General features: G+C 46.9%; 1 pseudogene; it reads left to right on the forward strand.

The window, feature by feature from the left end:
* The first annotated feature begins 3282 nt into the window (after nt 1-3282).
* On the forward strand, nt 3283-6611 carry LOC101002820 (annotated as a pseudogene).
* The last annotated feature ends 444 nt before the right edge of the window (nt 6612-7055 follow it).

Consider the following 7055-nt stretch of genomic DNA (forward strand, 5'->3'; position numbering starts at 1 on the left):
CCTAACTGCTCATTGCCCTGTTGAGTGTAGACTGTTGATTAGAGGGGACTTCCATAGCATCGGATTATGGGAAGCTAGCAGGACATTCCAGTTACCTTGCTCCATAACACATTATCCTAAAACTTAAAGGCTTGTAACAACTATATTTTTGTTTGTAATTTTTTGGGTCAGGAATTCTGGAAGGGTTTGGGATGGTGGTAATCTGAAGGCTTGACTGGACTGGATATATCCAAAGTGGTTCACTCACATAGCTGTCAGTTGATGCTGTCCTCGGCCTGTCAATCCAAGCACTTCCAAGTGACCTCTTCATGTTGTCTGGGCTTCCTCCCGATAAGGCAGCTTCAGGGTAGTCAGATTCTTACAAGGTAGCCCAAGGCTCCAAATGTGAGTGCTGCAACATTTAAGATGGAAGCTGCATTACTTTTTATAATTTAGCCTTGGATGCCATACCGTGTTATTTCCATCACATTCTATTTGTTACAAATGAGATATCAGCCCACCCAGAGTTCAGAAGAGGTTACATGTACCTCCCTCCTGATGAGAGGAATGTCAAGGTCACATGGATTGTAGAGGAACATGTGGCCTAGGAGATATTGTTGTGGCCATATTGGAAAAATATAAGCTGCCACAGAGGGTTAGTTAGCAAAAGTAGAATGTGTGAAGGCCCTGAATTCAAGATAAAGTATAGAGGTCACCATATCTTGTAGAGAAACAGACAAGAGCAGAAACTGCAGAATGTTTACATTTTGTGCTCACAATAGGAAAAGGATCCAAGAATATAGGAGGAGTTTAGACATGTCAGGTTAAGGTTTGAAAAAAGGCCTCACTCTGTATTCTATACTTCAGGGTACCTTAAGTCTCTCGTGGCGCTCTCATGGTAATTCATTCATTATTTCATAAACGTTTAGTAAATATCTACTACAGGTAGTAGTGATAGTAGTAGTAGTAGTTGTAGTATAGTCAGAGAGTATTCTAGGCTCTTGCATATCAGTAAATAAATGCAAGAAAAAGCCCTACCCTCACAGAGAGTATATTCTAGTGGAGTAATGGTATTAAAATAAATAACGCTGCATGCAAATTAAGTATAGGACAATTAGAGGTGGGGTTTCAAAGAACCCTAATACTTCACCCTACCCTGTATCCATACTCTTTGTCATGCAACTTTGAAGTTCAACAAAAACACCTTATATTTCCTCATGTGATTTGCCAATAGACGAAGGCAGAAAAGAGTGTGTGGTCCTGAGACTAGACCCTCAGAAGTCTTGCATGTCTCTCCTTTTGCTTTAGCCCCTCTGCCATTGCCATGCAAGCATGCTGTGTTGGTCAGCTAAAAGACAAGAGACATGGGTCGCAGCCCAGTCACCTCAGTCTCCCCAAGCATGACCCAACCGACCTCCAGACACCTGAATGAGCCCAGCCAAGATCCCAGATGCATGAACAGTAAACTTACTGTCATGTGCTATAAGATTTTGTGATTGCTTTTTATACAGCATTTTGGGGCAATGGACAGATGACACAACTGGGAAAAAGCAGAAGAGCTCCTTTTCTCGGAGATGCGTTTACATACAGTTCTATTTTGAAGCCAGTTAGCAGATCCCTGTTGTTGCTGCCACTCCCTCTGGGATGGAGTGTTTGGAAGAATAATCAGAGTCAGAGTTAAGAGTTGCCTCTAGATTCATGACAAGGGTGAGTGGGGTGTGGAGGAATGAAGTGGAATAAGGCTTCATTTCTGCTGGTAAAGGCTTTATTTTATGTTTCCTTGTCTGAGGGGACAAAAATCACCTCTAATGCCTGTTGTGGTTGAGGGATGAGGAAGGACGTCTCAAGGAGAAACTCAACATCCCTCTTGGTTCTTTGATGCCTTTCCTTCCTTTAACATATCAAGCTCCCTGCCTAAAAGTGGAATTTTATTATTATTATTATTATTAAAAATAAATCCATTTTGGCAGCATCAAAGGGGGACAATGGCCATACTGTCGTTGAACTATGTGGATGTGTCCCTCCTGGCAGTCATGTTGGCAAACTAAGGTTCTTTCCTAGACTACATTAAGTAAGGGTGGAGGGGCAGGGTATTTAATTTCTGCTTCCCAATCATGGTGACATTTAACACTTCTGAGGAAAAAAAAAAATTGCGTCCAAACTGGCCTTTCAAGTAAGTGGAATAGTTACTCTCCTCACAAAGTATCAGAAACTGTTCTATGAGCCACTAACTCCTTTGTGTCTTGCATAGTCCCTGTCAAAATACAAATACTTCTGGGAAACGTGACCTCTTTAGTCTTCAAGAGTCAACACTTTGGGAAAGGCAGAATTATTTCAAACAGCTGAGCACAAGAAAGGCCACTAGCTTTTGTAATTGTTCATTTTCTCTTTTTTCCTACTGAATTGTAAGCTCCAAGAGGTCTAGGATCATGCCCCTCTTATTCATCCATCTATTTCCAGGTTTCAGGTTTCAGCACATATAGGAGAACCTCCATAATACCCTTGGGAAGAAAGCAGAAGAGAACAAACATGGGAAAGAAGGGAGGGAAGGGGGAGATAAAAAGCCTAATTAAATTATCACAGAGCGTTTATCCTAATATTAACTAGTTAATGACTTCAAGATATGTATTGAGCTTTTACTATGCACGCATGGCAGGAGGGGAGTGCCCCTTCCTTGCCTTAACCCTGTGTGGTTCTTTGAGTTTTTACTCCTGTATACTCGAAGAAAACAATACAAAAACCAAAACTGGGAAAAAAGTTCCCGTATGGGGTATTTCACCGTTTTAATGCATTAAACATGATGTGCTCAAATACCCCAGCCTTTGGGATTGAAACATTCATAATGAGAACTCCGAAGCGACCAAGATGAAATACAAACGTCAAAGAAGGCGCCTAGTTTTGTCTTGGTACTCTTGGTACTTTTGTCTTGGTACTCTAGCCTAATTCAGTGGCTCCTCAAACTTTAATGTGCACGCGAATCACCTGGGGATCTTGCTGAATATTCAGATTTGGATTCAATAGGTCTGGAGCGAAGCCTGAGATGCTGCGTTTTTAACATGCTCCTGGGTGATGTTGATGCTTCTAACCCAAGGACCACACTTTGAGTATACAAAGGACTGGAGACTGTCACCTCTACCGCCAGGTGTGTCTATGCTGAGTCCCAGAGTCCCAGATCAGTGTCCCGCACGTCCTCGGCCTTCCGCCAGGAGGGGAGGAGCCGGGGGCGGAGCGGGAGGAGTGGCGCGGGCCCCGCGTGGGTCCTGCCAGATATCACCTCGGCCCCTTGGAGAGGCAGCCGAGCTGCGGCGGCGCAGGAGGGGGCGGGTTCGGCGAGGGCGCGGCCTCTGAGAGGGGAGCGCACGATACGCATCCCCGCGATCGCCCGGGCCACTCGGGAGCCTCGCGGCAGCCCGGCGCCCCACTTGGCCATCGGCTCCTTGCCCGCCTCCTCTTGTCACCTCCCGTCTCATCCTTCTCGCTCCTTCCCCGCCGCATACACCGCCATCCGAGTGCCTCAGAGAGCCGGAGGTGGTGTGCGGGGCTGCAGGGCAAGACTTCAAGCGGTCCTCAGCTCCGCACTAGCGGGCACGGGTAACAGCATGGACACCAAGCGCTGCTTCGCCAATCGCTTCGATGACTACCAGGGCAGCCTGCTGGCGGGCCAGTGTGAGGAGGCGGTGGCGCCCTTGGTCACCGCCACCATCGAGCGCATCCTCCAGGAGCTTCCCCCACTCGGGGGCGACGCGGAGGCCCGAGGGGCGACGGCCGGGGCTAGCGGCTGCCAAGGGGGGCTTTATGGCGGCGTGGCCGGAGTGGCCTACATGCTCTACCACGTCTCGCAGAGCCCGCTCTTCTCCACGGCCCGGGAACGCTATCTGCGCTCGGCTAAGCGCCTCATCGACGCGTGCGCCCGCGCTGAGGAGTGGGGCGAGCCGGACGCCGACACCCGCGCTGCCTTCCTGCTCGGGGGCGCGGGCGTGTACGCCGTGGCCACGCTCGTGTACCACGCCCTGGGCCGGTCCGACTACGTGCAGCCGCTGGGCAAGTTCCGGGCTCTGTGTGCCGTCTGCGCGCCGGTCTCCTTCCTGGAGTGCGGCTCCGACGAGCTGTTCGTGGGCCGCGCAGGCTACCTGTGTGCCGCGCTGGTGCTCAAGCAGAAACTCGCCCAGGAGGTAAGAGGTAGCCCCGGCCGCGGGAGGGCGCTCGCCGCTTGCCCGGACTCCTTGGCTCTGGCAGCACTGCCCCAGGTTGCTCTCCATCTCTTTGTTACTCTTCGTGTGGTACTAGCATTTCGTCAGTCTCGAGGTCTGTCTCCTGCTTTTGTCCGTCTTCTTTCCTGTCTTTTTCGGTCTCTCATTTGTTGAGATTCGGCGTCTGTGCGCTTTGTCCGTGTTTTTACGCTGAACGTGGCATCACTCCAGATGCCTGTTAGCTTTCTGGGGGATGACAGTGTGGCCCTTTCAAGTAAGATGAAAACCTCAGAAATGGAGGGCATTTCCTTTCCTTTGACTCTGCTGTCAAAAGCTGAGGCATCCTCGAATGTTAGAGTGCTAGAAAGTAATGGAACTTTTCGGGGCCGATGTGGAGGTAAGTTGCTTCTGGAGCCCTGGGTCTGTAACCAAGAATAACTACTCAGCTGTGGGTCTGATGTGTTTACAGTCTTGCTTACTATTCAGTTCAACCCATGGCTCTTATTAAATGCATATCTGATAGGAGTGTCCCCTTTAAAAATACATAAAGGTAGACGGAAATGTACCCGGAAATGTACCCCATTGTGGTTGCATGTGCATTATTTCACTTAAACATATTTGCTTAGGATGGGCAAGACCACAGCTTTCTTGACAGACAGCTTTTCTTGATGAATAACTTTACAGTGGCTCCTAAAAGTGAATTGGTTTTCACATACGTATTTTTTCCTGGACTCACTTTGAAATCAGCATGTGGTTATTAGAAGAGAATATGCCAGTTCCTGTGGAGTAGGAAAAAGAACAAAACTCTGAAGGATCATAGTGACTAGAACTGAGAGAGAGGCACTTTCATTCATAATCCACTGGAGCCAGGTATTGTTCTAGGGAGGAAGTGACACATTTAACTTGGCTTTATTTAGGTGAGAAAGGCGTTTGAAGAAAAATTAAAGGTATATAGAGTGTTTTAAAAGAGTAATTAACTTAGATCACCTCTACAGAGGCGGACAGGTTTTTTTTTAATAGCAGGTGAGGTTGATTCAAGTGAGAAAAAAGATGACTAAAGAAAGTGCACTGTGTTAGCTGCGCAGCAAAGATCTATGTTACAAAGTTGTCTTGAAATCATTTACTCTGCTTCTGAGTCACTGTTGCTGCCAGCAGTTATTCAAATGCCCTTCCAGTTGTAGAAAACCTTTTAGCAGGCCACAGAGATATTTACATATCATTTGCATGCATTTGCATCTGCTCCCCTCACCTTGTAGTCTGGCAGCAGGCGATTTTCAAAAATTTTTTTCCAATTGTTTTCCTTAATCTTGCCTCTTCCCCTTTCCATGCCTCGAGGCCTTTTCTCCAGAATGGAGTGGGAAGAGTGTGTGACCACCAGGTCACACAGGTGGAAGCAGACCAGAAGGACTCTGCCCAAAAACTGGTGGTTTGGGCCATTCTGCAACACTGAGCCACAAAGACTTTTATTAAGACCTCTCTTCTGCCCTCCTGCCAAACCAGATCTTCTTTTTTGTGCTAATCGAGTTGAGGTGCTTTGGACCCTGCTCCCAGGAGATGGAACAAGCTTCAAGGATAAGGAAAGAAAAAAAAAAAAAGCCCAGCTCTTAACCTGAGCAAACCAGTTAGTTCCAGTGCCAGCTGCAGCTGTGGCAATTCAAGACTTTCTGGCTTGAAAGGTGTAGGGCAGGGGCTAAGCACGCCAGGCTGGAAGCCCTTTGAGGGGAAAGTACAAGTTTTACACACCATCCCCAACCCTCAAGTCCTAGCCAGCACAGGACTTTGCCCTCAGTAGGTGATCCATAAACCTTGATTAAATTGAATTGCGAATTTGTGTCATTTCTTTATAAATAATCTGTCAGTATGACCTGGGTTTCTTCCCCTCCGATGTCATTTATATTCACATTCCGCTGGCAGTTCCCTCAGTTAACACTCTAATTTAGATCCTCCCCACATTACTTGGCACATCTTTGCCACCTAATAAAGAGTTGAATGAATGAATCACCATATATTGGGACTGGTGCAATATACTTTGAGCTAGAATCTCCCACTCGAGCCGTTCCATCTACCCCTAAGAAACAAATATTTCAAAAGACACTTTTCATCATGTTATTTCCCTGCTCAGCATACTGCAGTGGCTCCCTATTACTTTTTCTCCAGTGGCTTGTCATCTCACAGTTAAAGTTACGATTCTTAAAAATAGCTGAGAAGGCCCCACATGATCTAGCCTCCTACACACCTACTCTACTCCTTGCTCATTCTTCTTCAACCACACTGGCCGTCTTACTGTTTTAGTTACTTTCCTGTCTCAGGCTGTTTGTTCTTACGGTTCTTTCTACTTGGAACACTCCCTCTAAGTATTTATAGCTAGATCTCTGACCTTGTATAGGTGTGTGTGTGTATATATATATACACACACATATAAATATTTTTTTTTTTGAGACAGGGTCTCAGTCTGTCACCCAGGCTGCAGTGCAGTGGTGCAACCATGGCTCACTGTAGCCTCGACCTCCTGGGCTCAGGTGATCCTCCTACCTCAGCCTCCCAAGTAGGTGACACCACAGGCATGCACCACCACACCCGGCTAATTTTTTGTATTTTTTGTAGAGACAGAGTTTTACTATATTGCCTATGCTGTTCTGGAACTCCTGGGCTCAAGTGATCTGCCCGCCTCAGTCTCTTAAAGTGCTGGGATGACAGTCATGAGCCACTGTGCCTGGCCTTGTATAGGTCTTTACTTCCTCACTGAGGCCTTTCCTGACTACCCTATTTAAAATTGCAACCCGATCCTCAACTTATCCCCCTTTAGTGATTTGTTTTACTTAAATTGTTTATTTATGTCTTTGCCAATTAGAATGTAAGCTCCATAAGGGTAGACATTTTTGGTTT

Source organism: Papio anubis, chromosome X (genome assembly GCF_008728515.1).
Source record: "Papio anubis isolate 15944 chromosome X, Panubis1.0, whole genome shotgun sequence".
Taxonomy (NCBI): domain Eukaryota; kingdom Metazoa; phylum Chordata; class Mammalia; order Primates; family Cercopithecidae; genus Papio; species Papio anubis.